General features: G+C 50.0%; 1 pseudogene; it reads right to left on the bottom strand.

Moving 5' to 3' along the window:
• Nucleotides 1-8,980: 8,980 nt before the first annotated feature.
• On the bottom strand, nt 8,981-9,493 carry LOC108524256 (60S ribosomal protein L12 pseudogene; annotated as a pseudogene).
• Between the last annotated feature and the right edge of the window lie 298 nt (nt 9,494-9,791).

A 9,791-nucleotide genomic window follows, 5' to 3' on the forward strand; every position in this document is an offset into this window, starting at 1 on the left:
ATAGGAATCGCTCACTCAGGAAACTCGGTTTTTGGAAACGTGAGTCCACTAATGCTCCCAGCTGAATAAAGTCCTTTCCTTCTACAACTCGGTGTCTGACGGGTTCTTGTCTGTGGCTCGTCCTGCTACAATGATACTTTTCTAATAGAACCAATACATATATATATATATATATATATATATATGTATTGGTTCTATTAGAAAAGTATCATTGTAGCAGGACGAGCCACAGACAAGAACCCGTCAGACACCGAGTTGTAGAAGGAAAGGACTTTATTCAGCTGGGAGCATTAGTGGACTCACGTTTCCAAAAACCGAGTTTCCTGAGTGAGCGATTCCTATCACTTTTAAGGGCTTACAACTCTAAGGGGATCCACGTGAGAGGGTCGTGATCGACTGAGCAAGCAGGGGGTACGTGACTGGGGGCTACATGCACCGGTAATCAGTAATCCGTCACCGGTAATCAGAACGGAACAGGACAGGACAGGGATTTTCACGATGCTTTTCCACACAATGTCTGGAATCTACAGATAACACAAGCAGTTCGGTCAGGGGTTGATTTTAACTACCAGGCCCAGGGGCGGTGCTGGGCTATCTGCCTGTGGATTCCATTTCTGCCTTTTAGTTTTTACTTCTTTCTTTGGAGGCAGTAATTGGGCATAAGACGATATGAGGGGTGGTCTCCTCCCTTATCATGTGCTTATTGTAAAAAAATCAGAGTTGGGCACAATGGCTCACACCTGTAATCCCAGCACTTTGGGAGGCTGAGAAAGGGGAATCACTTGAGCCCAGGAGTGCAAGACCAACCTGAGGAACACAGTGAGACCCTATTTCTAAAAAAAAATGAAAAATAAAAAATAAAAAAATTAGCCAGGCAAGAAGATGGTGTGTGCCTATGGTCCAGCCTACTCAAGAGGCTGAGGCTGGAGGATCACTTGAGCCCAGAAGGTCGAGGCTGCAGTGACCCATGATCACACCATTGCACTCCAGCCTAGGTGACAGAACGAGACCCTGTCTTAAAAAAAAAAAAAAAGTTTTAAAAGGGTAATTTTTATATTTACATTATATTTTTAAAAAAAGCTTACATAAAAAAAAAAAAAAAAAAGCAGGCCACCGGACACAGTGGCTCATACCTGTAATCCCAGCACTTTGGGAGGCCGAGGTGGGCAGATCACCAGAGATCAGGAGTTTGACCAACCTGGCCAACATGATGAAACCCTGTCTTTACTAAAAATACAAAAATTAGCTGGGAATAGTGGTGGGTGCCTATAATCCCAGCTACTCGGGAGGCTGAGGCAGGATAATCGCTTGAACCTGGGAGGTCGAAGTTGCAGTGAGCCGAGATTGCCCCACTGCACTCCATCCTGGGCAACAGAGTGAGACTCCATCTCAAAACAAAACAAAAAAAAGCTAGAGAGAAGAAAGTAAAATATCCTTTGAGTCACCCAAGCCCATACTCTGCACAAGTAGCCACTCATTCATTCCACAAATACTCTCTGAGGGCCTGTTCTGTGCAGGCTATGTGCCAAGGGTTTACACCCTAGGAGCAGTGCCGCCCAGGTATCCGTCCCCCGTGACCAGTGACTGCCCCTCCTCTGTAATATCTATTGACTGACTTTTCTGACCTCACCTCCTTTCTTTCCTCCAGTGCCCCGGCTCCAGTAGTCCATGGATCCTGCCCCCTTCCCATGTACCTCAGCCTGCCTGCCCTCCGTGTCTTTCCTGCCCAGCTCACAGTTCATGATCAGGCTCCACCCCCACCCCCTCCGGCGGTCCTGACAAAGCCCCAACACTGGTCAGTCCCACTGCTCCACCTCCGCAGCATCTGCACCTGCACTTGGGCAGCTAAATGTCACACCACAGCTGCCTCCCTTTCAACTCATGACACAAAACCCAAGAGGGCCCTTAGTGGATGCCAGGGTCATTCACTCTCCCCATGACCCTTGCACCCCTCTTTTCTCCTCTCTATAAAATAAGGGCAATAATATTTCTGTCTCCCGGGGCTGTTGCTAGTAGTAGGTCCTTGCTGGGGGGCAGCCACTGGGTTTATTTCCTCTGGTCCTCAGTCCAAGTGTTCCCCGGTGTCTTGGTCTCCGCGGAGTCCCACCCTGCGGTCATTTTTTTTGTTCCGCTGGTTGGGCAGGCATGGGCTGTCTGCCAGATCTGATCATCCTCCCAGAGACAGGAGGGACTGGAATGTGGCACCAGGCAGCAAAACTCATGGCTGAGCTCAGCAGGAGAGGAAAGCTTCCAACTTCCTGCAGCGAATGTCCTAGGTGATAGGTCAAGTCCGACCCAGCCAGTGAGGCCAACATGGAAACTTACTAGGGCCTCGAAAAGGTGTGTGTGGGAGTTCCGAGAGGAGTGGAGACAGCCGGCATCCCTGTCTGGACCCACAGGGCAGGGCAAGGAGAGGAGATGGCCCCGTCCCCAGGAATCCAGGCCACCCCTCCCTCCAGGGAACTGAGATCAAAACCGGGAGGAAGGAGGAGTGTGAACCTTGCGCCCAGTGACTCACTGCATCCCCCTAGGGCAAGTGCTCTCACCCGTGGAGGAATCCTGCCCTCCTTCCCACTGACAGGACCATCTGCGCTGGGTCAGCCTGTGTTCATCACTGACCTGATTCACCTGCACGCCTTCATTCCCCCACCTTCATCCTCCTCCTCGCAGGGTGTTCAGATGTTTGCAGGTGCTTGCCTGTGTTTATAAGTAGGTCTTGGAAGATAAGAGAGGCAGTGGGAGGGGTGGGAAAGCCCTATTCTGGCAGTCAGGACACCCAGGGCTTGGCCACTAACCAGCTGTGGGAGCTCCACTGGTCTCACACCAGTCTCACACCCTCTCTGGGCCCCGGCCACCACCTCTGTGGTTATGGGCAGTTGGACTCGATGGCAAGTTCATCTGCCCTACCGGCTTGGGGTTCTACTGGCTGGGGGTCCTTCCTTCTCACCGTTGCCCTTGTGGGAAAAAGCCCCAACCCTGGCACAGAGTCTAGGAAGCCTTGCTGCTTTGGTTCCTGCCTGAGGCTGGCCCTCATCCTACCACTTCCCACATGCGCAGCCGCATTTAGCTGTACCCAGCTCAGAGAGCAAACGCCTGGAGAGCTCTTATCCCAGAGCCTAGCCTGACTGACCCCTGCACACCCTTTAGACCCAGCTCTGACATCACTTTCTCCATGGTCTGCCCTCCTGGACTCCTGACTATGCCTCCCCAGCACAGGCTGTTCTCTTTTCTCCTTTTTCCATTAAACTGAGCTCTGTGCCAAGGGCAGTGACTGGCAGATGGGAGGGGTCAATTAGTATTTTATTAATGAGTAAATGACTGAATGAACAAATGAATGAATGCAGTGGGATCTCTAGGCACACTGGAGTGGAGCCATTGTTTACTTCCTGCCCATGGAACTTGATTTGAAGCCATCCCAGCGTGGGCCATTGGGAGTTCTCCCCTGCCAAGGAGGGGTTGCCGGTCAGAGGGGTGCTGGAAGGCGGGGGGTGCTGGGGGAAAGGGTGCAGATTTGCAAAGGAGGTTCTGCTTGAGCTCCCTGCATGCCACAGCCCATCTGAGCAGTCCTGGGAAGCCCCAGGCTGCCAGGCCCATGACTCACAGGCCCCAGAGAGCGTTCTTAACCCTCCCTGACCCCCCATCTGTCTTCTGATTGGGCCCTCAGGGTAACCCCTCATGGGTTTCTCTCCTGCTTCAGCCAGTCCCTCCCTGTGGTCTGAGATGTGGGATCCTGCTAACTGTAAAGGACCAGTTCAGGATTCCTGGGTCGTATGGTGATTTTTTTTTTTTTTGAGACGGAGTTTTGCTCTTGTTGCCCCGACTGGAGTGCAGTGGTGTGATCTCAGCTCACTGCAAACTCCGCCTCCCAGGTTCAAGCAATTCTCCTGCCTCAGCCTCCTGAGTAGCTGGGATTACAGACATGCGCCACCACGCCTGGCTCATTTTTTATTTTATTTTATTTTTTTATTTTTTATTTTTTTTTTGAGACGGAGTCTTGCTCTGTCGCCGGGCTGGAGTGCATGGCCGGATCTCAGCTCACTGCAAGCTCCACCTCCGGGTTTTACGCCATTCTCCTGCCTCAGCCTCTCCGAGTAGCCTGGGACTACAGGGCCCGCCACCTCCGCCTGGCTGTTTTTTTGTATTTTTTAGTAGAGACGGGGTTTCACTCTTAGCCAGGATGGTCTCGATCTCCTGACCTCATGATCCGCCCGTCTCGGACTCCCAAAGTGCTGGGATTACAGGCTTGAGCCACCGCGCCCAGCCTCATTTTGTATTTTTAGTAGAGACGGGGTTTCTCCATATTGGTCAGGCTGGTCACAAACTCCTGACCTCAGGTGATCTGCCTGCCTCGGCCTCCCAAAGTGCAGGGATTACAGGCGTGAGTCACCATGCCCAGCCATAATTTTTTGTATTTTTAGTAGAAATGGGGTTTCACCATGTTGGCCAGGCTGGTCTCAAACTCCACACCTTAGGTGATCCACTCTCCTTGGCCTCCCAAACTGCTGGGATTACAGGTGTGAGCCACCACGCCCGTCCCATATTGTGTTTTCCTGAACAATCCTTCCTGCGTTTATGGACAGGAAAAAAGTTACCACACGTACTAGGTGAAGGTCACTCTGATTTTCTGAGACCCCTCACCATCCTCTTCCTACTTCGCACCTGTCTCCCGCATGCTATAGAAATTGGGTCAGGTCGCCGGGCGCGGTGGCTCACGCCTATAATCCCAGCACTTTGGGAGGCCAAGGCAGGCGGATCACGAGGTCAGGAGATCGAGACCATGCTGGCTAACACGGTGAAACCCCATCTCTCCTAAAAATACAAAAAATTAGCCGGGCGTGGTGGTGCACGCCTGTAGTCCCAGCTACTCGGAGGCTGCGGCAGGAGAATGGCGTGAACCTGGGAGGCGGACCTTGCAGGGAACCGAGATTGCGCCACTGCACTCCAGCCTAGGCGACAAAGCGAGACTCCGCCTTAAAAAAAAAAAAAAAAAAAAAGAAATTGGGTGAGGTCCTCCACTCCTCTTCTCTGCCCTTTTCTCAGCCCCTCCCCCTTGTCCAGACATGACTCCCCTCTCAGCCCAACTTTCCTGTTAGCGGAAGAGTGTCTGATGGCCTCCTCTCACCCCCTTGTTCTTACATCATCAGTGGGAGGCAGGGCATCCCGGAGCTCAGGCTTAAAAGCTTTCCTCTTTATCCCATTAGTTTGTTAGATAAGAAAGTTTCGATTTCAAAATAACTTTAGATTTACTGAGGCTTGGCATGGAGGCTCACACCTGTAATCCCAGCACTTTGGGAGGCTGAGGCGGGCGGATCACGAGGTCAGGAGATTGAGACCATTTCTGGCCAACATGGTGAAACCGCGTCTCTACTAAAATACAAAAAATTAGCCGGGCGTGGTGGTGCATGCCTGTAGTCCCAGCTACTCGGGAGGTTGAGGCAGGGGAATCGCTTGAACCTGGGAGGCAGAGGTTGCAGTGAGCCAAGATCGTACCACTGCACTCCAGCCTGGTGACAGAGCAAGACTCCGTCTCAAAAAAAAACAAACAACAACCAAAAACACATCTCACGCAACTATGGCACATTTGTCCAAACTAGGAAACTGACATTGGTACAACATGACTCACCAAACTCCAGACTTTATTGGGATTTCACCAGATTTTCCACTAATGTCCTTTCTTCCTTTCCAGAATCCATCCCAGGAAACCATATGACCTTTAGTCATCTGCCATTGCATTCCTTTACGTGTATGATCAAGGTAATAATTCTGTTTTGCAGGTGAGGAAAAAAGTAATTCAGTGGCCAAGGGATGGCCCTGTCACATCTAGGAGACGAAGGCAGTGGAATAAAGGGTTTAGGACTTGGCTAAATTTAGAGACGGAATCTATGTGGTGTGACCTTAAGCTTTCGTCTCCCGGTCTGAACGATGGGATCATAGATCATTCCTTCCTTCCAGGCAGTGGTGGGGACTAAATGAGATAATACACATGGGTGTATGCGTGCCCATGAAATGGTAGCTGCTGCTGTTATTACTGTCAGTATCGTCATCAAGGAGCCTTGATCCCAGGCAGGCTGCCTAACTGCTGAAACCTAGCTTCCTGTTCAGCGTAGTCAATCATCCCACCTCTCCAGCCTCACCCCAAACAAGACAAACAAGAGCTCAGGAAATAAACATCAGTTGTTGATACCCTTCCTTAACCTCAAAACCTAGGTTGTGTCTCAAGGTCAAATAACTGGCTAGGAGCTTAACCAGAGAGAGAATGTAGTTTTTTTGTTTTGTTTTGCTTTTGTTTTTGTTTTTGTCGAGATGGGGTTTCACTCTGTTGCCTGGGCTAGGATAGAACTTCTGGGCTCAAGTGATCCTCCTGTCTCGGCTCCCAATGTGCTGGGATTATAGACATGAGCTACTTCACCCAGCCCAAGAATCTAGGTCTTGCTAAGACCTTGTTCCATCCACTGGGCAGAAACCCTCCCTCTTGTCTTCCTCCTCCCCTTCCCTCCCCTCCCTTCCCATTCAGAGACTGCTCTGGGGAACAGAGGCCACAGGCCAGCTGCTCTTAATTCCACCTCATGGGATGCCCCGCAAGGGACCCCATCACCTCCCCTGGCCTAAAGGAGCTGCCACAAACACCTGATGAAGGAAGTGGTCCAAGGTCATTTTCATTTTCAAAAAAAAGTAAAATCATGACTCCCACACAGATAGAAAATGAATAGGTATTAACCATTTTATTTAACTCATAAGGGAGCCAAGTGATGTTATAACCAGCTCAAAAGGGCAGTTAAGGGCCAGGCGCAGTGGCTGACTCCTGTAATCCCAGCATTTGGGAGGCCGAGACAAGTGGATTGCCTAAGGTTAGGAGTTCAAGACCAGTCTGGTCAACCTGGTGAAACCCCGTCTCTACTAAATACAAAAATTAGCTGGGCATCATAGCACATGCCTATAATTCCAGCTACTTGGGAGGCTGAGGCAGGAGAATCGCTTGAACCCAGGAGGCGGAGGTTGCAGTGAGCCGAGATCATGCCACTGCGCTCCACTCCAGTCTGGGTGACAGAGTAAGACTCTATCTCAAAAAAAAAAAAAGGGGGGGGGGGGAGCTAAGAACAGTCACATTCATAGGTCAGGAATATTGAAATGAATGTGCAAATGAAAACTGGTTTTTCAACAAGAGAGCGAGGGAGAACCTCTACTAGACAGTGCAATATATCATTTACCTACAATTTACAGAGCTATAAAGTTGCTCAAAGGCAACAAAAGGCTAGAATCTGATAACTAGGAAGGGTGTGCTGGGTGTAGCTAGTGCATTATTTTCCGCTGAATCACACACATTTTTTTTTTCTGCAGAAGGAAGGTTATGAGCAGCGTATACTCCAGAGTTGCTAATCTAATGCTCACTCTCTGAGAATTAGTGTGAGTCATACAGACAAGGACCTTTCTGGATGGATTGAGAAAATTATATCTCACTTGCAAGCAAGAGGCCTGCAGTCTAAACTCCCCCTCTTAAGATGCAGGTCTTGGCCTGGTGTGGTGGCTCACACACGTAATCCTAGCACTTTGGGAAGCCAAAGCAGGAGGATCACTTGAGCTCAGGAGTTCAAGACCAGCCTGGGCAACACAGAGAGACCTCACCACTTAAAAAAAAAAAAAAGATTCAAGTCTTAGCTGGGCACGGTGGCTCAATCCTGTAATCCCAGCACTTGGGAGGCCGAGGCAGGAGGACTGCTTGAGGCCAAGAGTTCCAAACCAGCCTGAGCAACATGGTAAAACCCCATCTTTACAAAAAATTAAAAAAATTAGCCAGGTGTGGTGGTGCATGCTTGGGGTCCCAGCTACTTGGGAGGCTGAAGTAGGAGGACTGCTTGAGCCCACTGAGCCGTGTTTGCACCACCGCACTCCAGCCTGGGCAACAGAGTGAGACTCTGTCTCAAAAAAAAAAAAAAAAAAAAAAAAGCTCAAGACATTAAAGATTTTTTTCAGTTGGACTTTGGCACCTGTGTTGCACGATGGGTTCTGAAACATTCTAGAATATGGATTTCTGAAGTGGGTCTGTAGTGGAGGACTACAGAGTTTTCACTGGACCTGCTTTGATCCTGGCTCTGCTGTGCAGCCTTGTGCAGTTATACCAGCTCTCTGATGTGCAGCTTCCTCCTCTCTGGCGATGTCAAAATTGCTACTTCATAGGTTATTTTGTTACATAAACTGTACATTAAAGTGAGGAGAACATTTTTTGGAAAATGTCCTCAGTCCCTGCAATTCTTCCTTATCAGCCCAGCCTCCTCCCCTCCCCCATCCCTCCCATTCAATTCCCCATTTCCACTATTTGTCTCTCTAGCAGGGTAGGGAGGGGCTTGGGTTGCCCTGGAGGGGCTGGCCTGTGCTGTGTGAAGTTCACACCTGGAGGTATCTTCGGGAAAGGGGCCTCTGGGGACAGGGTGACCATCGGAAAGGCTCAGGGTTCCCCAGTGCACCATACTGTCCTTTGTCCGAGCTCTGATTCTGTGCTTACTGTGCCCAGGTTCCCAGGTATGGAATTGCAGGGTAGCAGCATGGGGACTTCCAGCTGGGTCCCTCCTAGCAGGTGGGGGTTTAAGGCAATGAAGAATTCAGTCTCCTGACATAGATCTCCCTCCAAAAGGGCATGTGTCCAAGACAGTGGCAGCAATTCCACAGCCATATCACTCACTTTATAGTTTTTGCTTTGTTTTGTTTTGTTTTGTTTTTGAGACAGGGTCTCACTCTGTGGCCCAGGCTGGAGTGCAGTGGCGTGGTGCGATCTCAGCTCACTGCAACCTCTGCATCCTGGGCTCAGATGAACCTCCCACCTCAGTTTCCCAAGTAGCTGGGACCACAGGTGCTCACCACCATGCCCAGCTAATTTTTCTATGTTTAGTAGAGATGGAGTTTCTCCATGTTGCCCTTTTTCTTTTTTTTTTTTTCCCACCAGTTGTCAAGTGATCCTTTATTGAAATATTTTCCTTTCTGCTTCTTAACTGGCTGGGCATTCCACAGCACCACTGTTAATGTGATCTATGATGTCATGAGGGTGGCGGCCATCAACATTACAGCCCACAGACTGGGCAGTCCCCAGGATCTCTTTAATGGTTCCAGTGAGTTCCCTGGCTAAAGATCGGTGCCACATCTGTCGAGCAATGTTGATGATCTCATCAAAAGTGATATTCCCACGGTGTTTAATGTTTTTCTGTTTCTTTCTGTCTGTTGGTGGTTCCTTGAGGGCTTCGATGATCAGGGCAGAGGCAGAAGGCACCACCTCAATCTGGGCCTGTCTGTTCTGAATGGTCAGTTTCACTGTAATCCTCAGGCCCTTCCAGTCATCCGTTGCCTTGGCAATGTTACCACCAACCTTTTTTGGAGACAGACCCAGGGGGCCAATCTTGGGGGCCAGTGCAGAAGTAGTACCCGCTTCACCTCTGGTGCACGTCAGGTATACGACTTTGATTCTGTTGGGGTTGAACTTCAGCGGCATGGTGGAGACGGCTGGTGTTGGATGAACCCGGATTCGGAACAACCGAAGAAAGTTGCACCTTGGTCTCCTTCTTCTTCTTCTTCTTCTTTTTTTTTTTTTTTTGAGACAGAGTCTTTCTCTGAGATGGAGTCTAGCTTTGTCGCCCAGGCTGGAGTGCAGTAGCATGATCTTGGCTCACTGCAACCTCCGCCTTGTGGGTTCAAGGGATTCTCCTGTCTCAGCCTCCTGAATAGCTGGGACTACAGGCGCACGCCACCACGCCTGGCTAATTTTTGTATTTTTAATAGAGACGAGGGTTTCACCTTATTGGTCA

This window comes from Rhinopithecus bieti, unplaced genomic scaffold (assembly GCF_001698545.2).
Source record: "Rhinopithecus bieti isolate Rb0 unplaced genomic scaffold, ASM169854v2 scaffold_81031, whole genome shotgun sequence".
NCBI classification, from domain to species: domain Eukaryota; kingdom Metazoa; phylum Chordata; class Mammalia; order Primates; family Cercopithecidae; genus Rhinopithecus; species Rhinopithecus bieti.